This window comes from Lates calcarifer, linkage group LG4, assembly GCF_001640805.2.
Source record: "Lates calcarifer isolate ASB-BC8 linkage group LG4, TLL_Latcal_v3, whole genome shotgun sequence".
In the NCBI taxonomy this organism is placed as follows: Eukaryota; Metazoa; Chordata; class Actinopteri; family Centropomidae; genus Lates; species Lates calcarifer.
The window spans coordinates 9150816-9174513 of record NC_066836.1 but is presented as its reverse complement, the minus strand read 5'-3'; the positions used below and the strand labels follow the sequence as shown (position 1 = coordinate 9174513).

At 38.7% G+C, this 23698-nt stretch overlaps 2 long non-coding RNA genes across 3 annotated transcripts in view; one reads left to right on the top strand and one right to left on the bottom strand.

The window, feature by feature from the left end:
• Positions 1 to 69: 69 nt before the first annotated feature.
• Positions 70 to 4678, bottom strand: LOC108883311 (uncharacterized). 2 transcript variants are annotated; one of them, XR_001960922.2, is made up of 4 exons: positions 4543 to 4678; positions 4291 to 4419; positions 3819 to 4068; positions 70 to 3462 (listed from the first exon to the last, which is right to left on the bottom strand). It is a non-coding gene; the product is annotated as an uncharacterized LOC108883311 (long non-coding RNA). The 2 variants fall into 2 exon arrangements; XR_001960921.2 differs by lacking the exon at positions 4543 to 4678 and having other exon boundaries at positions 4291 to 4531.
• Positions 4679 to 4753: 75 nt separating this feature from the next.
• Positions 4754 to 23698, top strand: part of LOC108883309 (uncharacterized) — a 22146-nt gene continuing 3201 nt past the window's right edge. The window contains exons 1-2 of the long non-coding RNA XR_001960916.2: positions 4754 to 4844; positions 22255 to 22366. This is a non-coding gene — a long non-coding RNA (uncharacterized LOC108883309). The remainder of the gene's footprint in view (positions 4845 to 22254; positions 22367 to 23698) is intronic.

Genomic DNA, 23698 nt, shown 5'->3' with positions numbered 1-23698 from the left:
TAAATTTTTTCTTATTGCCAATAAAGGCCATGAAAGTAGCAACACTAACAATGCTTAAGTCTGTCTCTTAACACTGTCTGGCTTCCCAACCCTATCTAAGGCACCAAGACAAAAGCTAATTTCTTGTTTTTCCATTAAAGAAAAACAAAAACAAAGAAAAGTTTAATTTCTTTTTATTTTTGGTTTAATTTCCAACAACAGCTGAGCACTGTAGATTTTACAAAACATTACTTAAACAAGAATCAATAGCACATTTGGTATGGACTACTTTCAGCTGCAGAACAATACACACTTGATGTGCTCGTGAGTATTTACAGAACATGTACATTACATGTGGGGTTGACGCAAATACTGTGTCAGTTATTAGCAGAAAATAACACGAAAAGAGCAAAACCAATAATGTGTTAGTCCGCCCCTCAATACTTTCCTTAGTCTACCTGTGGCACTGATCCCCACAACTATTTGTTCCTACAGAGTGCATACATTCATGTATGGTTTAATTTAAAAAAAAAAAAAAGGAAAAAAAAGAAAAAAGAACAAAGGCTCAGTAAGTTCCTGAAATAGCTGGATACTGTAGTTTTGAGAGAGCATTACTCAAACTGGAGTAGATGGTGCATTTATGGGGACTATTTTCAATAGCGGATTAATACACATTTGGTCCCTAGTGAGTGTTTACAACAGGAGGAGGGTGTGTGTGCGTAACTGATGCAAAATAAATACAGTGCCCATGTTCTTTGTAATGAAAGAACATGTCACCCATTGTAATAGTGTTGCACATTGATGTGTTTTTAATAGTTTTTGGAGCAACAAAGGAGCTCTTTGTCACAGAGGAATAATGAGATTTCTTCATAATAAGTAATAAAATATACAATTGTACTCTCCTAGAAGAGAAAAAAAATCAAATACCCAAGGTTTACTGCAATATGATGTTATGTGTTCAACTCAATATTGGGGAGAGGCAGAAAAATAAAACTGTCCCGCTGGTGCGTGTGAATGAATGTAGTGTTTCATATTGTTCACTAGTGTTTATCCAGCAGTGTTTTACTATCCTCTCCAGACACACACTGGAAGCCTTCCCAAAGCCTTTCCAGAATTAAAATGAAATTCATCTTCTTTCCCTCTTCTCTGGAGAAGGATCTACTATAAAAGGCTTTACAGTAGGGACCACCATCCATGCTCGTCATCCTGACAGTCTCTGTTTGTTATTCCAGGCAACTGCACCGCCTGATAGGCCTCCAGCACCCGCAAGCAGTCTCATTCAAACTACGTCTCTCTGATTCCGCGCCACAAACTGTTCCCTGCGACTTAATCTGTCCGCTTTCTGTACACCCCCCCCCCAACCTCTGCTCATTTACCCGTGAGTCATCGTTGTGGTTTGGACTGGAGATCAAGAGCGTGCAGATGGATGAATATGTCTCAAAACAGAAACTGAGTAAAATCCGAGGGTTAAGGGAAGCCTGGATGCAAACCGCTACAAAATTTCTTGACTTAATCATGTGCCAAAGTTACCGTCCGGCCGTTTTTTTTATTTGGTGGTGAAGGAGAAAGTGAAAAACCGGGATGTATGATTTTTGATCGTGAGAGGGACGGCCCATTTGGAGCTAAATCCATCAGCCATGTGCATCCACCCTTAAAGAGGAGGTTAAGATGTGTAGGCTCAGAATTGAAGAGGCAAACTGAATATTTTATTTCAGTGTTTAGTGTTGAAAAGTAAGGTTTAAAGAAGATATTGAGTCTGACATCAATGGGAAAACAGGCACCATTCCTTGTCTCGGGAGTGAAATAACTGATTCTGGTTTATTAGATCATGGAGCTTATTTTTTGTAGTGTTCGCCATCAGTTCTATTGGTCGTATTTTACTTGATTAACTACTTGGATCTGGAAGCCATGCGAATTTGAAGAAGTGGCAAGAAACACAAACTATTGTATGACTTTTAAACAAATCCCCAAATAAGCCTGACTCATTAGGAAAAGTCAGGCTAATCAGCACAGCAGATGATAAATTATTACCAAAACTTCCAGTTGTAATCACCGATCATGGTTTACAGACCCATCCCATCAGCCTCAGTTCTGACCTTCTGTACTTACCGTAGATGTAGGAACACATTTTCCATTGCTTTAAAGGATTCTAAGTGACATTGCAAGTGATTTTGCCTCCAAACAAAGTAATCTGAAAAAACCTGCATTAACACACATTTACATAATGGATGTAATTTTGACTACTATTATTATTATTAACATTTTGTCTTTGTAAGTGTTCCTTATGCCTATTATGGTATATCTTTAGAGCATCAGTGATACGGTCATGCTCAAATGACGTTTAAGCACACCCTCTCGGTTAATATTGCGATTATACAACTATTACCATCAAAGTGAAATGTATAATCAAAATCTGTTCATGTTGAGAAGCAATTTGCACTCAAAATTAAAAGGTTTTGGTGAGTGTTTTTCCCATTTCCATGGAAATACATGGGGTCTGACTAATAACTGGAACACAATCAGTCACGTCACTCAGCACTGATAGTGTTTATATTCAGAATAAATCTGAGTTTTAGATCCTGATCTTTTTGTTATTTTTTGTCATTTGACTTTTATTGTATTTTGTTTCTCACCTTCCCTGTTTGTTTTTGTGTTTTATGTGAACTGGCTGCTGTAACAGTGCAATTTCCCTTTGGGATTAATAAAGCACTCCATCAATCTATCTATCTTCCCATGGTGAGGAAAAGTGAAATTAAAATGATGGCCAAAACTCTGACAGCAAACCCCAAGCTGTAATAAACCTGAAAAAAAGATCATCATTTGCATATATTTCTGTAAATTGGATCTTTGCAGTTCTATTATTTTTTTTTTTTTAGAACATTAAGCAGCAACACAGGTAGTCAGATGATTGTGACACTTAAACAACCTCTCAATTTAATCATAATTACTTAGAAGAGAAAACAAAGGCAAATGTGAAAATTATTACCAAAACTGCTGTAAACATCAATTAGATTTTGACCTGCGGTACGCAGTTTTTCTTACACAATGGATGGTTGTAATGGATATTTCACAAGCCCTTACTCTCAGATTCACTTCTGAAAGATCTTGTTTAAATAATATGGTAAACTTAACAACAGTTTTTATGATTCCTGAATGATCTGGTCATTAACCTTTTGGCAGTGGACAGAAGTGAGGCAACAACACCTGCAACCAATCTCACTATGAGTAGAATTTATTTTTTATTTTTTAAATGGCAGCTTGGCAGTGCACATTGTCTTAGCTACTACTACACAAAGGTGTTGATAAATTCATTATATATTAGCAAAATATAGCAAACACGCATTTAGGTATTTGTATCACTTTGTTCGTCATGTTGGTTCAGGTACAGACTGAGTGTTTGGGAGGTCTGCTGATCACGATGCCAGCGCACTGTGATGTCTTGGCAGCCACATTTACAGGCCTCATGCTTCACGTCTTGTTGAGCTGCAGAGTAAAGGGCGAATTTAAAAGTTGAGTTTACAAGCCACAAGTGGCAAAATGCTTCTCATTATGCATTTAAGCATCATATCTAGCTTTTTCTTGCTTCTTACTCATTGTAATCTCCAACGCTACTTTAGGTGACATCAGAAAATTAGCTGTCAGAGTGATCAGCCTTGGTATCTGCAGCGACTTGCACAGACTTTCGTTCATTTTACACTAATAAGGTTTCCCTCCTGTAGATGTCCATTTATTTTTCTATAATTGGGTGTAGTTTTCATGGCCGTCCGTTCAATTCTGCCTAATTGGTGTATTTTTCATAAACAGACTTGACAAACTGGGCAAATCAAATAACCACCCACCTTATAGTCCCACGTTAAAATATTTCATCTTTATCCGAAGCTCGTGAAGCTGCTGGGGGGGTTAACGTAAGCCAGATCGTGGTTAATCTCTGCTCGAGTCAGCCCTCATTATGAGGCAACAGGGGAGAGATGCAGCAGACCCAAGCCCCAGATTGCAGCCCTGTCGTCTGCATATGCTTGATGTGGGAACATTGGTACTGACAGGAACATATATTGTTACTGCTGAAATTGCTACGTAGCACAGACGTACCTTTGTTTTGGTGGTGTTTTCCATTAGAAAGCAAAAAAAAAAAAAAAAAAAAGCTTTGAGAAAAGAAGGCAATAATAACCTGTACATGAATATTTACAGTTTTGTACAGTTTTCCACATATTTTCCCAAAAAAACACCAAAAACATGACTCTATATGTGAGGCCAAATACAAGCAATATTTGGCTTTGTAGAAGTTGGATTATTACAATTTAAATTCCTTACCTGTGAATGTCATTTTCTTGTCATGCTTTTTCATTATCAAATCCAGGATGCAGCCTATGAGGCAGCGGAGTCTCCAGCCATGCTCCAAATGATACTTTATGCAACCCTCCGTGGCCTGAATTCATTACACTATACAGGATTGACATATTTTTATACGTATGATCGACTTATTATTTTAGATTGTGGTGGTGGGTGTGATTTGTATCTCGTTAGCTTGTGTGACAGAGGGGAGCAAGGAAAAGTTGTACTCACTTCTTGTTTTTCTTAAACCCCACATGGACCACTGCCATGCCCTAGCGAAATAATTGGTCAGGTTTTTCAGTAGTAAACTGCAGAAGCCTGCAGATGATTCACAACCATGTGATTACCTTAGTTTTTTTTTTTTTTTTAAGATTATTGTTTTTGGCATCTTGGCTGTATTAGTCACAGTGAAGAGAGACAGGAAGGGTGGGGGAGGGAGAGGGAATGACATGCAGTAAAAGGCCTGCACAGCATTCAAACCAGGGCCGCTGTGGTAAGGACTCAGCCTTGACACATGGTACGTACTCAGCCAGGTGAGTGACTGGGGTACCCATGATAACCTTAAGTTATAAAGTGCCATTAATCCTTACTTTTTGTTCAGATCAATGCAAAGCGTCCAAGAACATTTTAATTTAAAGAAATAGTCCGACATTTTAGGATATTCTGTCTAACTGAGAGATTAGAAGATTATCACTCTTGCGTCCAAATATTAAGGTACAGCCAGTAGCTTGTTAGTCATAACGACTAAATAGGAACACACTTGGCATTGCTCTGTCTGTGTAGTTTTTACACTTGGGTTTCTGTATGGACCACACAAACTGGAAACCATAAAATGTTATTTAAAGATCTTTGGAGGTGTTGTTAGGTGAATTTTGCTACCTTCAGAGAGGCTAACTGTTTTCAGTCTTAATGCTTACGTGAATTTATAAGGTGTCCTGTTAGCTTGGCTAACTGCTACAGTTTGGTACAGAAATTGCGAGTGGTATTATTTCTCTCATCTAATTCTTGGGGGGGGGGGAAACTACTAAAGGGGTTAAATGTAATCATGTTGTATTGAGGCATCAATCAAAATGCAGACTTACATTTTATGATTCCCCACATAAGTTAAAGTACACGAGACCTTGAAATGTACCCGCCAATGTTACAACCACAAGTTTTATGTTGTTCACCAGGGCTCTGAATGAAAGCGAACAAATTAATCGTTTTTTGGCTGCCAATGTGGCATTAGAAGCCCCTGTTTAAATAGCCCACACCCTTGATACCCTCTCTCGATTTCTCTCCCTCCGTGGAAAAGAGGGAAGTGTGCCATCCGGTTACTGGAAGAGCCAACCGACCATGTGGAAAGTCTGCTTCACAGCGAGTAGCCTTTTTTTTTTTTTTTTTTTCCTTCAAAAACCCGGGCATGCACACTCATTCTTTAGCATGTGTCTGAATGTGTGTGTATTTGTGTGTTTCTGTAGATGTTTGGAGGGAAATCTTTCTGTCTTGAGTCACTGTTTTGACTCTGCTCTGGGCCTGCAACCCTGCCCTGTAGCACGCTTCAAAAACAGCGTGTCATAAATCGGTCCAATATGGATTTTAAACTAAACAGGACTTTAAGACTCAATCATGTAGACTACAAAGGAAGCAGAGAGGTAATACATGAGCTCAGCCATGCAACACCAAAACAGCATTCAGCGTTAAAATTGGTAATTTGTAAATTTAATAACGTAAAGCTAATAAAGGAAGAATGCAGGGTGTGTCAGACCAAGGCGACTCCTGCTAATGGATGTCACATTAAGAAATAAATTAATATAACATTATAAAAATCCATTGAAACTGAGGCAGTTATATTTACTTAACAGCAATATATGTCTCAAGGGGAAAGCATAAGGGAAGTCAGTGAAGAATAAGGTTTGATGAAGCGTATGTAGTCCACACACTGGAGGGATATTGCTGCAAGATGCTGAAACAAATGTGGAGCGGTTTGTTGGTTTCCTCATGCTTTAACTTTATGGACTGTGTGCATTTTCGGTGTTTAAGAAAGACTTTGTTTTCTGATGGAAAGAACAAACGTTTGAAGAATTTCCAAAATGCATAACACAAGCATTATTTTAGGATCAAAGTGAAAGCACACTGTTTTGCTTACCGCCGGCTGCATTTAGCTTTCATCAGGTTGACAAGCATCACTTATACTATATGTAAATTCTCTATTCAAAATACCACAGAAAGGTGAACTGGTAAATCAGATATCTTGAGATAACACATACCAGGATTACTTTTCTCAGAAAACAAAAATCCATACATACACATCCAAACATAATATTCACCTTAAAAAAGAATCATACAACTTCAACATAGAAGTACAGCTCTGCAAAAACATGCAGTATAACAACACTAAATGATCTACAGGTCAAAGACTTAGAAAAAGGAGAAAAAAAGACATTAAGTTAAACAAGGTCAGAATAACTATCCACAATTTATTGAATAGATATTTATTCTTCATGCAACAAGTCTTCATACTTTTTTTTTAAAATAAGGAATAATTGGTATTATAAGGAGATAAATACCATTCAGTCCTTTGGAAGACAAAGTCGGTACAGTAAATATCCAACTGAGATTTTTTTTTTTTTAAAACAACACAATGGTTATTTTGAACACGAGATATGTGAAGGATGCTATGTTGACCCTCCATCTGCTTTGAAAGCAGCCATGAAGTACCTTGGTGCTGAGAGGTACTTGTAGATGGTGCTTGCTATAAGATCGAAATCAAAACATAATTTCTGTTAGATGTGTATCCTGTGTGTAATTACCATTTGAAAAGAAACAACATTGTGAGTACACTCCACAGAAGAAAATCTGCTTTGCTTGTGCGATGGGACACTTGTTTTCAAGTTGAATGATGACAGACTCGCATTTGACTTTATGGGATCTTTTGATATTGCTTTCAAAGTCTTTCCTTTTTGTAAAGGCGTCACTGGCATTTGGTGTTTAAAAAAAAATCACTCTCAACATGCTGAAACCTGAAAGTCTGTTGATTCATACGACTCTCTTGGTTTACAGTTAAGCTCAGATAGGAGCGGTGAATAACTGTGCACCCCTGGGGAACCTGTTCATATTGAGCAGCATTGAGGGATTTTATTGAGATGTTAATGCGTGGAAATGAAAGTTGCAGAAAGTGTATAATGCAGGAAAAAATGTGACTGTGACAAATGTGAAAGGCTGTTTTCTGTAGAGCAGGGATGATAATGACCGATTTGTGGTGCATCTAGCACTGTGTAATGTTACAGTTTGCTGTTTATGGATTCAGTCTGTATGAACTCTTTTATCACACTTCAGTACGTGTGCATGTTTGAAAGGAGTGCACCATCCATTTAGCTTAAACGCTAAAAGTTCTGGGTTAAATACACAGCGAGTGGATCAGTCATAAGGTGAAGTGACACGTCACCTAAACTCAGCCCCGGTTGGCTTGAAAAGTGATGCTAAAAAGTTTTGTTTTGCTACTTCAGTCATTTACAGTTATGTGAAATGGTTTTGCAGCAGAAAAATAGAAATGTTCTGCAGTTCCGTCATTGTTCCGTGAAATAGAAGTGTGTGTCGCTACCATGCTGTGCCATTGTCCTCCCTGACACTCGGATGGAAGAGATGTATTTGGGCACGTGTGTCGACCACAATAAACATGAGAATGAACGGTGTAGAGATGGATTATGCTGTGGGAGAGGTTTGAAGAGTTTGCACAGATGTTTTTAGATGTTTTTTTTTTTTCATCATTGCGATCCATTGTAAATGAAATCAAGCTAGCCAGACATATCAAACTGCAAATGGTTTGCAGCCACCTTTTAAGCTTACTGAGGGTGAATGTTTGATCCTCCAAAGACAGATTTATGACAGAGTTTCACTCTCAAGGAAAGCTGGATTATATCTTTTCAGCAGCTTCACTGATCCAACACATTCACCAGCTCACAACAACACACGTGGTTCACATGTCCATCACACATCTGAATAAACACAAAGAAAATACTGAAAGGAATCATTTGTCTTTTTGGAAATACACTTATTTACTTTTTTTCAATACAACTCTCAGATCTGTGCTTTAAATTTAACCTACTAGAACCTGTAAATCTCACATATGAACATATTGTCACCTAAACTAAGCTAACTGGCTGCAGCTTCAAATTTAGTGTACAGCCACGAGAGTTTTATCAATCTTCTCATCTAACTCTACTTAAGAGTGTATTTTCCAAAATGTCAAGACTGATAGTTAATGTAGTTTTAACTTGTAAAAATGCAAAAAGTTAACTCTATAAACTTTGTAAAATAAAATTTAAAAGACGTTTTCCCTATTTAATCTTTTGTTCAGAGGAAGCAAAAGTATACTGATAGAAGAACAAAACTTGACATTTGATTTCCAGCACTTCATTTAAACAACCAGAGAAAACGTCTCTTCAAATTCACTATCCACTTCACACCTCTACCGTCCCACTTACAACTTGATATTTACAGATGCGTCCACTTTTCTCAAGTACTGAATCCAATGAGGATTTGCTCTTTGCTATTATACGTTGTAATGTATTGTGTCTGTGGAGGATTGGGTCGGTAAAATATTTATTTTGTATCTTTGTGTGTGTGTGTGTCAATGAGAGTGAGTGAGAGACAGAAAGAGATAGGGAACTGGTTGAGTGACTGGTAGGTGTGTGTAGGGGTGTGACCCCGGTGACTCAGCCACCAGCAATGTTCTTCTTCAAGGTGAATGAGTCAGAGCCTCCCTCTGTGGGGAGATTTCTCTTTCCAACGGATATTTGCTCCTCCAACGAATATCTGCCTCACTGTCTTCGCAAAACCTGAACCCCGGCCGTTATGAAAGACATGTACCACAGTTTAAAATAAATGAGTCACTTGAATTTACACAAGGAAATATGATCTCTATCCAAGAAAGTGTGCATTAATTGTTTTTAGATATAAAGAGTCGGCTGCAGCTTTAATCCTGATGATGGCTTCATTTGCATTTTTCTTGTATAACTTAACGGTCATAACAGTTCATGCAAAATTTAAAAGGTAGCCAATGATAAGCTGCAGTCACCCGTGTTCATAGCCTTAAAAAAGCACCAAAATAAGTGCACATCAGCTTCATTTTCATACACGCATCATGATTTTCCCTCTCATTCAGTGGTATGAACTGTGCTGAGACTAAGCTTCACTTTCCTCACTATAAAAAGGGAGTTAACCCACCTTAGGCTTGTTTACCATACACTGCATTCCTTCTCGGCTTACTGTAAAAATATCAGAACCACTGACTCATATTGTTTTTCTTTTGAAGGAAATTAACACTTTGGCTCGCCCCATTTCTCTCCATTGCTTCTTTTCTCTTCCTCCTCTCCTCTCCTGCCTGTTCCAACCTCTCCTCCTCCTCCTCCTCCTCCTCCCCCTCCTTCTTTCTCTTCTTCCCTTCACCTCACTTCACATCTTCTCTCTGGTTTTTCACCTCTTCATTTCTCCTGCTTTTCATCAGCATTGTCCTGCTGCCCGTACGCTCTTCCTCTCGAGCTAAGTAAAATGGATTTGTAGGCTCAAAGTTATTCCAACGCAGTCATTGCCACTAGAACTGTAAATATTTTCAGTGATAGAAGGGTGGTCATCACGGTTGAAATGTTCCCATCTGTTCTAAATAAATTTAGCCCTGAGGGGTAGAGCTGAGAGTATTGAAATATATCTCCATTTGAGCCAGGCGCTGAGCTCAAATTTAATATTTTTCCAAATTAAGACAACAGTTACATATCACCCTCCCACATATGTATCAGTTTGATATCCGGAGTATGTACAGAAAATACAATTTGCATTTGTTTGCGACCGAACCTCCATTTAGAGCAGGATGTACATTTTAACACATCAACTCAGTGTTGCTGCAGCGGCTAAATGAGCCACTTGTTGAGAGTACCACAATGCAGCTCTGAGAAACACAGGAAGAGAGCAAACAAAGAACAGCATGGAGCAGACCTGGTTTTCTGGAGGGGGGGGGGCGTCATTTGGCAAGAGGTCACACAGGAGGCTAGTGTGATCGATGGGCTGATGGCTTCCCTTTGTCTCTAATGGGCTGAAGGAAGGAGGAGACAAAGAGAGGAGAAGAGACGCATCAGGACAGAGGAGGAGAAAATAAGCGGAAGAAGGAGATTGAAGACAGATTGAAGGAATATAACTAATTAACAGGATATGGACTGAAGTCGTCTTAGTTTTAAAGTCAGACCGATGCTGAACTTTCCCTCATGTTGTATGTAAATATAAACTGTGATGACTCTGCAGCAGTTGTGCTTATTTTGAGGATAAATGAGTTTCTGGACATAATCGATGGAACAAGTGTCTAACCCTCCGGCCCTCTGGGTGGGTGTTTCCCCCTGATGGTGGCCTGTGTTGCTAAGGAGAGTTTCTGTGGTGCGTTACTGACTGGTACACGTCATAGCCATGTATAGCCGGCAAATGATTATATAAGATGTACAAGAGGTCAACATGCTGCAACTTCAGAAAACACACAATTGTGCAACATGTGCAACTTCTAGGAAAAAAAATGCTGCATGTGAGAAACAATCCTGTACATAACTGAGCTGCAAATACAGAAAGCATTTTTTCTACATGCGGCACATGTGCTGTCAAATTGGTTCAGTTGTTTTCTTTTTTGTCTATTTGCATGTTTTTTTTACAAGCACTTTTCTAACATTATGTCCCTTTACAATATTACACACTTGGAAGGACACATTGTGCTGTTTATATTCCACTTGAAAAGTGGAAGCTAGCAAGCTAGGCAAACTGGTGTCCACATGGAAAATACTTGCTTGTTAACCTAGCTTGCTAATGTTAGTGCTGACAGGGTGTTGCTTTTCATAACGATGGCTGTCTCTCTGCCATGTGTCCAGTTGTGGTGACAAATGGCCAGACTGTCAAAACACACAGCAACTGGTAGTTGTGTAACCACAGTCCTCCGTGTGTTGGTCTGGGATTCGACACACAACACAACTGATGACTACAATAAACAATGAATGGCTAAAGCTGCCTAGTAAAAGTCACTCCCTCTGGATAACATCAGTGTATTGGGCTTTTTTTTTCTTCTTAATGCAAATTTTGATTAAGTATACAAGTTAGAATAAATACTTAAACTACATGAACACATTTCTTCTTCATTTTTTGAGTTAATGAATTCATTATTCATCATCTCCAAAAACAAGGGAAGGTAATGAAATAATTAAAGAAAATGTTAAAAGAATATCGGGGAAGCAAAAACACAATAAAAAGTGAGTACAATTAAAGGGACAGACAAAGATAAGTTGAGGTAGTTACAGGGACGACAAAAGGCGAAGGAGAACACACCGTCTGCCCTCCAGCCGTTGTACATATTAAACCATCTCTCTTAATACCTCTGTCATTTGGTTTACATGTGGCTGCTAGCCGTACGAGAGTTTTCTGGCAATTAATGTCAGTGTTCTCTGGCAACTACGATGACTATCATTAAAGTTCTTTTAATAGGGTTTCTGACTTCGCTTCATACGCCTTTTTGGCACCTGAAATAATGGCAGCTACAGCTACTTAAACAGAGCCGAGGCAGCAGTTGTGGCTCTGATTGAACAGGCCCGTGGCAGATTGATGACATGGGAATGAGAATTTCTCAAAGGTTTTTGGGCTAAAAACTCAGGATTTTTGAAATCTGTGGGCTTTTATGTAAGGAAACAGTAAACTAGATTTATTAAAAATGATGGTAAAAGGATGTGGTTTTCTTTGAGCGCAGCTCTCAGTTAAATTTGAGATAAACAAAAACTGTTTAAAAGCTCTCAAATCATCAAAAAAAAAAGTTTTTAATTATTTGTAGCTTGATGCGGACTTAGACTTGCATGTTGTACATTATCCGATTCAACTCCATTTTAATAGAGTTTTGAAAAATGTATTTCTGTCAGTCTGCATTTCATCTATATTTTTCTCCCCCAATATTTAATTCTGGTAAAGTTATGTCATCACTGCCCATTTGTTTATGTTTCGGCGGGCTCTTCAGAACAATAAAGATCAAGTGTTTATAAGCTGGCTGGCTGTTAACAGTCTCTCACGCACTCTGTGGAAATCAGTTGAATGTGGAGCTTTTGTTTGTTATGTAAACTCTGTTTTACGCATAGCACAGTATATATTTTGTACTTCACCCACTTCTCTGTCAGCTTTCGTCAATTAAAATGATTTGTGCTTGGTTTTCAAAGTATTTTTGTTTGACTGTTTCCCTCAGCAGGTTTTTTTTTCCATGATATCGTGGTAAACCCTAATATAATAGTAAATACCTAAAGCTGAAGATATTGTATGATTTATTTCAGTTAATAACTGTGGTCATATGTTTTGAGTGGAAAATCTCCAAATAGGAAAAGTCATTTCAGGACACTCACTGTGGCATGACACCTGAGCAACTGTGTGTGAACTGCAGAGTAAAAACAGAAGTGCGCTTTTAACACACAGACACACACACACACACACACACACACACACACACACACACAAATACATGCCAAACTTGTTCCATTCATGTAAATGTGTGGGCTGTGTTTAGTGTGTCTGCTGTCTGCTGTCTGGTTGTTATTTTCTTCAGGGTAGAACATGGCAGAGGTTGATTAAAGGGTCAGTTCACCCAAATCCATCTCACTTCAGGTGCATTTCTGTCCATTCAGGCAGATTTTGTTCACCTCTGTGAGGTTTGAGATGCTGAGACTTATAAGTTGTCTCTTTTCTTGAATGTAACGTAAATTTTTAAAAAATTAATCTCAGTATAGATCCATACCAAAGAAAAATGATTCTTTTCTCTTTCCCTCTTTCTTTTTTCTTTATTATATTTACATTTAAATCCCTGTGCCGTCTCTTACACTAAACTACAATGTAAAAATCAAACTAATGTGGTGTCACTTTATAAAGTTCACACCTCATAACACTCTTTAACAACTGGAAAACAACTGGAAATATTCCTGGTTTCCTGGCAGCATTTTCACATGGTGTATTGAGACAATTAACAGTCACAGTTAATGTAGTTTTTAACTCTGTCACAATCACAAGGATAATGAGCAGACAGTGTCCACCTGTTAAATAATGATTTGACTAAACAATCCTTAAATAAATAAAAATTACATGTAATTTCATCTTATAGGAAAAAAATGCCAGCACGGACAGAATTTTATTTTGTCTCGATTTTCACAGGGAATATATTAATTATTTTTGCATCTAATAGCTTGTCAGTTCGTTGTCAGTGTGCAGGATTTTATTTTTTATTTTTTATCAGGCAGGACTGTTGATTTTCACCATACAACTGAATTCAAGAACGCAAACTCTTTCTCTCTCCATGCAGTTGTTTGTCTAGTAAGTTAAAATAATACATGACCACTTATCACTGACATATTGAAATAAATACTATACACACTATATAATGCTATAGACAACATATTCTATGATTTATTTACAAAATTTGCTCTGCTTATGTTGTTTTATAATAGAAATACATTTATTAAAATCTAATAAATGAACAGTAATATAATTTAAAAAAATAAATGAAGATTTTTTTAATGTTATAAATTAAAAGTTGTATTTAAAGTTTATACAGTGATGCATTTTAATCAGCAAAATAAATGGTTAAAAAATAGTAATGTAATAGTAATAGTAATGACATTTATTATATTTCAAAATTTTCTTTCTTTTCTTTCTAATTATTAATAATGATAAGTAATAAATTCAGTGATTATTTTCATTAAGTTGTCCAGTTGAATTGAGAATATAACTTAACTTTAAAAAAAAGATAAAAGTTTTGAAAGTTAACTCCAGACATATTCACTGTACTGCTACTGATCAAATCGTGATTTAAAAATGTTACCAGAGTCTCAGATACCTGATCCTCATGTACGACTCCGTCCCTCCCTTAAGCCTCTTTGCTCACAAAAAGAAAAATCTTCTGATCTGTCTCCTCAGTGTCAGTTTTACATGAAAGTTGATACCTTGGCCTGGCTGCACTGAAGACACAACACATTTGGTACATTGTGTGATGAAAAATAAAACACTGTATCAAGTTGATGGCGACTAAATGAATGAGGCAATTACCAGGACCACCCTGATGGATTACACAGCAGATGGAAAAATTTTACAAATTTAGACGCAACACACACAATTAAACATTAAACATGCTACAAATGAACAAACACTGCCCACACAGGTGTAACTCTTGAAGCCTGTTATTAAGCAGAGTACGTACTGTTTGTACTCATTAAAAGTGACAGGACATTCAGGTGATATAATCCCAGACAGTCATGACACCTGAACCAATAAGTGTTTAATTTTGTGTGTCATCGCCTTATGTTTCCTCAGCTGTGCACATTTTAACACTTAGGCCGATAGATAGGGATATGTTGTGGTGGAAAACGTAAGATAGTAGAGCCAGAAGACAACTGAATGATAAATCCCACCGTGTGTGATGAATGTGTACTCCTGCTGGCTGAACATCATGTTATCAGTTCCAAAAATTTAATCTGTGTGCTCTTTGTTTCTGAAGGTGACCGGAGTGGACACTTTGCATGCATTTCTAACAAAAGATAACACATAAAATGCACAATGTTGGGCACACCCGGGAGGTGTGTAATACCTGGGCTTTGTCAGGCTTCCCTGAAGGTGTAATCACACACACACACACACACACCTCATCTGTGCCCAGACAGGCATGTTTGTACTAGACAGAGTGGCTGCATTTTAAGTGTCTCTTGGCACCATCACTAATGATACCTGCCCTGCTCCAGGTGGCTTGGCGTGCTCTCCTAAAGGCACACACACACTATACACAGACAGTATAGTATATATACATACACAGACATACATGCAGACAATGAATACATGTTCCCAGTGCTGCATGGCACGATGTGATGATCTTAGCAGCTATAGTTGTGGGCTCCCGGAGGGATCTGAGCGTTAATATGTTGTAACTGACAAAGTGTTACCTTTGCTTTTGCCGCATCAGCGTGATTTACGCCCCTAGCTGTCTGTGTGTGTGTGTGTGTGTGTGTGTGTGTGTGTGAACCTATCTTGAAAGCCAGAAAGTATGAAACGAATGCAGCTCATGGTTGTGGTAATCTTTCTCATCTCTACCTTTAGGCTCAAATGACGTGAATGCAACGTACATCTCACTTTAGCCAAACAAAATACAGCAGGTTCCTCCCGTTCAGTTCCATGACAAGTGGTGAGGAGTGAGGAGCATGACCTGTGTGATATTATGGGATGGCGTATAAATAGCACACCATTTCTAGCATATTTCAAGTGTAATGTTTATACGTGTTAAGGTTTTCATGTGCTGTTTTGGCACGGGTTAGGACACGAAATGACTTGGACAGGCAGGTAGCATGAAGGGCAGGTTAGACGCTTAAATACTGGCCCACATTCAACATGCTATATTAGCATGTAACATTCAGTGGCCAGAGTATGGAGACTAAAATTTAAACAAGGCCAAGTAAGTTATGTTTTTACCTGTGTCTGCTTGCTGGTTTGTTTGTTTATTTGTCAGTGCGATTGCACAAAAAGTACAGAACTGATTTTCAAATTTGGTGGAGAGATTGAGCGCGGGGAGTGCAGGGAAAGAACACATTAAATCTTGCCGTGGATCCAGGATTTTTTTTATTTATTTTTTTAAATTCCTTAACATTGCTTGATGCAGCATCTCAGGAAATAATATCTGGATGAAAATCATACACTGAGTTGTATTTGTTAATAATGAGTAGCAACAGAGTAAAATATTATGTTCCCTTTCATGTCTGCTATTCATGACTTTTAGAGCAAGTAGATTATCAGACAACTTCCTTTTTCCCTTTATTTTTCCACCTTAAGAGCTAGACAGACGTGTAGGAGTGTTTGGCCTTGGCAGACGTTTGCACTCTACTGAAAGTCCTTCTAGTTGGAACTGCTTTTGACAGAATAAATACTATTGAAACAAAGTACAAACTGTTGACACAGAGATCTATCAGTTATCCACGGTTAGAGACACGGGTTCAGGAAAAGAAATGTTCAGTTCATTTTTCATTGTGACCGGTCTCACCCACACCTCCTGAATGTTCCCATCAAAATAAAAGCACGTTAAATGCTGTGTAAAGTCTACAATCAATTACATCTAAATCGTCCCCTTTGGCTGAATGTGACATTATTTGTGCCAGTGTATCACTTAGACAATCTGTCACTGGCTTCCTGCACCAACATGATTTTTCTACATATATTTGATTTGCTGTATTAAGTGACTGGGATTCTCTCAAGATTTTATTTAATTTTATTCCAGCGTCTTTGTTTTGAGAACTCCCACAGAGAAAAAAAAAATATTATGGAGACTTACTTTGAGTAATTAGTAATAATCAGGCTGCACACACACTCTCAGAATAACGATATCAGGCTCTAAAGTTTCAGTTCAACATTTAATTGCTTGCATCCAGTCTACCATTTAATTGCCTATACAGCGGAGAGTCGATGGTCTGTGTAGTTTCCGTAATCAAACTGACTTTACCCCTCTACATGCAGTTGTGCACCACTTCATGTTACCTCACCTTGTTGAGTGTGTTTATAAGTGTGTGTCTGCACTATAATGGGGTTGCAGAGGCAGCAGAGGGGGGGTAGGGGCACGATATTCATTTTCAGCTCAAATAAACCTGGGAAATTAATACAGCTCTCTCGCACCTCTGCTCTGCACCGCTGAGTCTATACATCACACACACACACATATAGACTGCATGCAAACACACACATGCTATGTTGTGTTTATGTGCTCATTGCTCCGTTTATTTTTAGACCAGAGGCAGGATATTGGGTTTCATTAAATGTCCCAGACCCCGTGCTATTCCTCTGTTCCCGCCCTTTCCCCTACCATTCCTCCACCTCTTTCTCTCTCTCTCTCACACACACTCATTCCCAGGGGCAAGGTGGTGGTGGTGGCGGTGTTGGTGTGGTTTCCTGCTTGTGTTTTGACGTCAGGGCAGCTCTGCTCGCTGGTAGAAAGGCCTCTTTGTGCCTGACCGTCTCTGCCTTTCCCCGCTTTTCCACCGCTGACAATTATTTTCCCCTCCAACCCTCAGCTGACAATTTAGTGTGTTAAGCCGCTGTCGTCATTCTTCATTTCGCCATTTGAGAAAGAAAAGGAATACAACAAGGGACAAAGACAGAAAGAGAGCGTGAAAGAGAAAACGGCAACAACTGCAGGTTTATATCTCAGCAGCTGCAGCAGCAGCAGCAGCACCTTTCTTTTTTCACTGCTCTAAATGTGATGGTGGCTCAGGAGGCGCTGCTCAAAGGCTGGAAATGGCGTCAAATGGTTTCAGGGGTTGAGGCCTCTTTTCATCAGCTTTATTTACTAGTATTTTACCAGACCAGGCCACCCAGAATTCCACAACTTTAATTTAGATTTTTGTTATTTTATATTTATTGCGAGGCCATTGAGGCAAAGACCGCAAGGCAATTTCCATCTCTGCACGACAAGGAAAACATTTAGCATTTAACGCCCAAATTTGAATCACCAGCCAGTTTATACAATACTCTACGATCTTCTGAGCCGAGAGAAATCTTTCAGCTGAGTCCAGTTGCTCCATTACACATCACTAGCCCCTGTCTCGTGGGCCCCCCACCGCCTCCACTACCACCATATCATCTGAAGTGGTTTCTGGGGCCGGTGCAAAATCAGTGGTGTCAACAGTCATCCTTGTGTTTCTGTAGCAGTTTGAGCAAAGATTATTTTTCTGTCCTCACAAACACACTTGATGCACATGCACAACAGTTTTCTTCCACAGAGCACGCACCACTGCCAAAAAAAACTACCACAGATCATTAGACCTCTCTGCCAGACGTCCTTTTTTTCTTCTTTTTTTTCACAGTTTTTCTCACAGTGATTTGCTGCCTTGCAACCAAAGTATTCTCCAAGCGACTCTGACTCTCTGTCTCCCTCTTCAGGAACAACAGCTCGTGGGCTCTCAGGAGATCATACCATTGATATTTACATCTTGTCTCAGTGGTTTCTCTGACTGCTTCCACCATGAATATATCACAAAGCCTTTTTGTTCTGATTCACTGCTGCATTCCTGTCATGGCTCCACTGGTGAAGAAACACCCTAATATCCCATTTAAACCCGTGCTTTAAAATGTGCTCAACCGTAGCACTGCCACACTCATCATGGTGGCAGGAAGGAGACTAGTGATCAGTCACCCCTATGACGCACTCCAGAGTCCTCTCAGTGAGAGAGGCTGTGGATTACCTAATGCTCGACGCAGTTCATGAATTTGAGTGATTGCTATTGATTCCGACTTTGCTCCATGCTTGTGCAAGCAGTGAATTGTCTTGTAGCACTGCAAAGAATTTGGTCTGCAATGAAAGAAATGAAAGGAAACAGCAGGTAGAGGTGTAATGATGTTAGAGCCGGTTTATTCCCCCTCTGGAGTTGTGTTAGTTTCCATCCAAATGTAGCGCAAATTTTCATCCAAATTTCCAGAAAATCAAACAAACAAAATGTAATTTAATACGTGTTTCCATCCACTAATGTAATGCGAATAGTAAGAGTTGGCGGCAATGAGATGGCGTGACAGTTAAAAAACCTCAAACTGTTTCAGTCTCCTCATCGCTCCACATATATGATGTTATGTCTGTCGCTATTTCTTGTTTCCTCAGGGGGGCAGAGGCTTAAGCAGCATGCTTCATGTATTATATAACGTATTTGCTAAATCAGTTTCCACTTTACTTTATTACAGTTCCATCAATGCACAAACTTTCACCTACTTTGTCTTTTTTCCCCAGCACTTCCTTTCTTTCTTTTTTTAAAAATACACACATATACAGTTTGAAAATGTGCATGATTTGATGGAAGCACACTTTCAGATACGCTGGGCCTTGGTCATAACACTGTGAAAACGCTGTGTCATAAAATCAGCGATGTCTTGAAGTATTTTTGTGATGACAAGCTGGGAGGAGAAAATCATTATTGGACAAGCCAAAAGATCAAATTGCTTTTGGTAGCAATTTCAGGTAACCGCTTTGCACTTCACACTGAGTAAAGTACTTGAGGCCTGAAGGGGTTTCTTCTTCACGGCCAAATTGATCTTGCCCTCTTCTGTAGTTGTGTACTCTGTTGTTAAGATAGTTAAAGTCAGACACAGTGAGATTTTGAACTTTGATTGATTGCCTGTGTTTCCCCTGGGATGGTTGATCAATTACCTCTGTTGACGAGTTCATACAGTGAGCCCCAAAACTAATTTAGGCATAAATACAACTCTGTTTAGCAGCGAGCACTGGTGGGAAAATAATGGCTGTGTCAGAGTGACATTAAAATGAATTTTTATACTCTATCACAGTTCCAGTTTGCTGTCAAGTGGTGAGGCTTTAAACAGGAAGGTAAAAAGCAGCCCACTCATCTCTCCTGACTTTTCTCCAGATCATTTTTTTTTTTTTTTATCAGCGTTGTTGTTACATTTTCTAATCTGAAGGTTAATTTCCTGTGGGAGCCACACATTCAGCCAGGTGACATTATTAATCACGTAGAACAGTTTGTGTTTTATTGAGAGGCAGCTGAAGAGGCTGAGGAACTCATTTGGATGCATTCCCCAACAGACAGATGCATACTTTTAAAGGCTACTGATACTCCTTGAAGATCAGCATTATGTATTTTCTTCCACTTGCCTAAAGACCTGCTGCCAAGGTAACTGAGAACACTGCTGTGACAACAGTTGAGATATCTCGGCTGAAGTGAAGCCCACAGAAACAGAAGAAGTGCTATTTGTCTGTCAGAACCTGAAAGGTCCAGATAACAAGTGTAGGCAGGTAAAGGAGGGACAGCAGGGATGTTGATGACTGATTATTTATTGGGAAGGTGTGAGTCAGCGGATGTCGGTGCTATGCTCTAAATCAGAGTGCAATGACTCTCTCCAACCACACTGATACAGAGCTGCAGAAAAAACAAACACGGCAACCTCACTGTTAAAGCTGCTACATGCAAAATCAAAGCTTCACTAATCAATATTTTTGAATTGACAGTGGATCAAATGACTATGTGTAAAGTGGAAGATGTGGTAACATACACTTAATGGCCAAAAGTATGTGGGTGCGACTGTCCAGGCATTTGTGATCTCATTCCAAAACCATTGAAGCATTAAAATTAAAATGCAACTTAAATAGCCTTCACTCTTCTGCAAGGCTCTTCACAAGAATTCCAACCCTGAAAGCAGGGACGTGCTCCCATTCAGCCACAAGAGCATTGCATGCTGGTTGATAAGGTTTGGCACAGTGTTGGTGTCTGTGTTTGAATTCATGCCAGAAGTGTTGGTTGTTGATGGGGTTGAAATCAGGGCTGAAAATACATTTTAGTAAAAATGTAACTGCAAAGGAGCAAAAATGTGTTACTTCTTGTGTTACTTGATAGTGCAAAATGTAATTCTCAAGCATTGTATATTTGGCTGTGGAAAAATGACACCATCACTGCAAGAACTTTATTAATTGTGTTGCTTTCTATTGATTTATTTTAGAGAGACTTGGTCTTATTTTTTGCAATGTGCTCTATGTACTTTCAGCACAAAAGGAAGTGGTTCAACCCGAGAGAGAAGGGCCTGCATCTTTAATTAATGGAAAGAAACTATAAATAGAAGATAGTACAACCACTAAATGAAAATCTCCAAACAACTCAACCTCCTTCACTAAAATGTAAAAAGAAGCCTTTTATAGAGGAGGCAAAAGAACAGTGTGTACTTCAGCTAAGAATTAATTTAGTGTGGTGGAGCACTAATAACACAACAAGCAAGCTCCATCACTGAACCATAATGTGTACATATCAGGCTGTTTTTGGTTAATGTTGGGAACTGGGCATTTGCTGGTGAAGACTCACTTGGGGCGAGGATTAGTTTGCTCCCATTCATTTTGACTGAATGAGGTGAACCGCTTCTCAAGCCACTGTGGGATGACAGCTGGTACTGGATTTTACTTATAATGTAAAAGTCATGAGAGTGGTATCTTTAGCTTTAATAATGTGATGTATTTTACCTGTGAAAAGGAATATGTGGACAAGAGAGATTTAAATCAAATATTTAGGAGTTGATTGGATCACTCAGAAGTGGGCGTGACTTCGTGAACACAGGACGGTACAGGGCTCTAGTCAGCTATGAAGTTGTTGGTGACTGTTAGACACTTGTGACTTTGGCCATGATGGCGGCTTTGGCTTTAGTCCATTTGCAACTTAAAGCTGGTTGTGTGAGTTGGCCATGTGAGTGTTTAAAGTACTGCATATTGGCAGTATAACATGAGGTCTATTCAATTGGGGTTTATGAACAACAGACGTTGGCTGATGTGATTCATCCGTGTTTGTTCGGTTTTCAGGCACTTTTAGTATTAAGTGCTAACTCATAAACAGTATTGGAACAATTTCCCCACTTGTAATTACAATTTCAGTGTTAAAAATCAGAAACTGGCAGTTACAAAAAGACAGATATGACATGAACATGGCATACAGTAAGTGAAAGGCTGTTAAACAGTACTCATAAAAGACCTTTAAATAAAATGTGATATTTTGAAAGCACTTACCTGATGTACAGATTTGATGTTGTGCCACCTGTTCCCACTTTGAGAACTGTTAGATGTACTTAATGTTCCGCAGACTCTTTGGAATTGCTGGCACAAATTAGCACCACCATTCATTCACCTCACTGAAACACAAAAGTCAATAAATTCTAAAGAATGGTTTTGTTCAAAATCAGAGGCTGCAGCATCCACACAAAGAGAATCTATACAAACTGAATACATAAAGTCTGACATTAAAGGATGTGTCATAGAGGAAAACACATGCTACAATACACTGTGAGCTTTATGTTACCTTTGAAGTGACTACTTGCTGCTTTCTGCAGCCTTTACCTAGCTTGACCCTGCACTGAATAATGTAAAAGCCTCCTGAAATGTTTTTTTTTTTTTCACCACTACAGTTAACTCAGCTCTAAATGGACAACAATAGAGTTTAGAGCTGTTGTTGCTACAAAGGTCATCATCACCAAGTCCATCGGTACGTGGTGTGGGCAGATCTTTTTCTCAGGAAAGGTGAGTCATGACTGTCACATTTTTTTAAAATCAGGAAATCAACAATGGGGACTGTAATTTTGTGAAGTTTTCCATTAGGTAGTATTGCTTTATTGTGGACAGATGCTTATGACACACAGAAAGAGCACGAAGTAAAAAACAAACGAAAAAAAACATGCCATTTGTATGACTTGCAGGATCTTTTATTTTTTCCATCACATCGGCAGAACTAGGCTTTCATACCATTTGGGTCAGTCCTTGGCATTTGAGAATAAAGCTTGTCTTTTTATTCTACAAACCGTTGATGGTCAAATGCCACTGGACCTAGACAGAAATCTGCAGCATTTCACTTCTTAGAGCAGCACTTTGAGTCATCTACTTTTTACTGGATTAAAATCCTTCTTTCACTGTATAACTCATTGTCATGCTGTTTAGCTGTCAAAATTTTGTCCTGATGACAATTAGTCAAGAAATCAACAAATTTCTGACAGTTTATTATGTGGGAAACGTGAACGCTAATTTCATGGCAATCCATCCAATCGTTGTGGAGATAATTCACTCATAGTGTTAGAGGAAAAGTCTGGGGATCAAGAAAATAAGTAGGCTTCATTCTCTGATGATCGATGTCTGAACCAGATTTCATAGCAATCCATCAAATAGTTGCTGAGATATTTAAGAATGATCCAGAGTGGTGGCCTGACTGATTGACCAATTTAATTGCCACTAACAAGACTAAAAGTCCTGTCTACTACTCTTCTCTATTACAAAGCATAGTGTCAGGGCACAGTAACTTGAAGTCTATTGATGCTGACTACTGTTGACTCATTTACACAATTGATTTAGTAAAATTATTCTATGGTTCCAAATATTGTGACTTAATTACTTAGCATGACAGCATGAGCTGAATCCTTAAAATTAAAAGGTTTCTCAGTATTACACCTCTAATAAAAGAGGATTAGTACAATACTTCATCGTTCTACCTTGTGCTTATCTTGTTGACAAAGTTATTGACTTTTAGCTCTAAACTCAAAGTTCCCTGTATGTCTCTACAAATATTGTAAAAATCATTAAAATTTAAAGCAAATTTTATTATTCATCCTGTTCAGTATTAATAATCAGTAAAAGCTAATGTGAAAGGCCCACTGCATTTATTTCTCTTTCTCGCTTCTACTGCAGATAATTGTCTTTAATTTACTAAGTAGGATCAACCAAAAAGCAGATATCTCTGTTTTTTTTAATGACTGACAAGAAAGAAAGACATTGTTTCCAGATGATCTCCAGTGCAAATGTGAGGCATTAATTCAGCTAATGTGAAGTTCTGCAGGCGCTCTGCAATAGTTTGCTCTATTCACA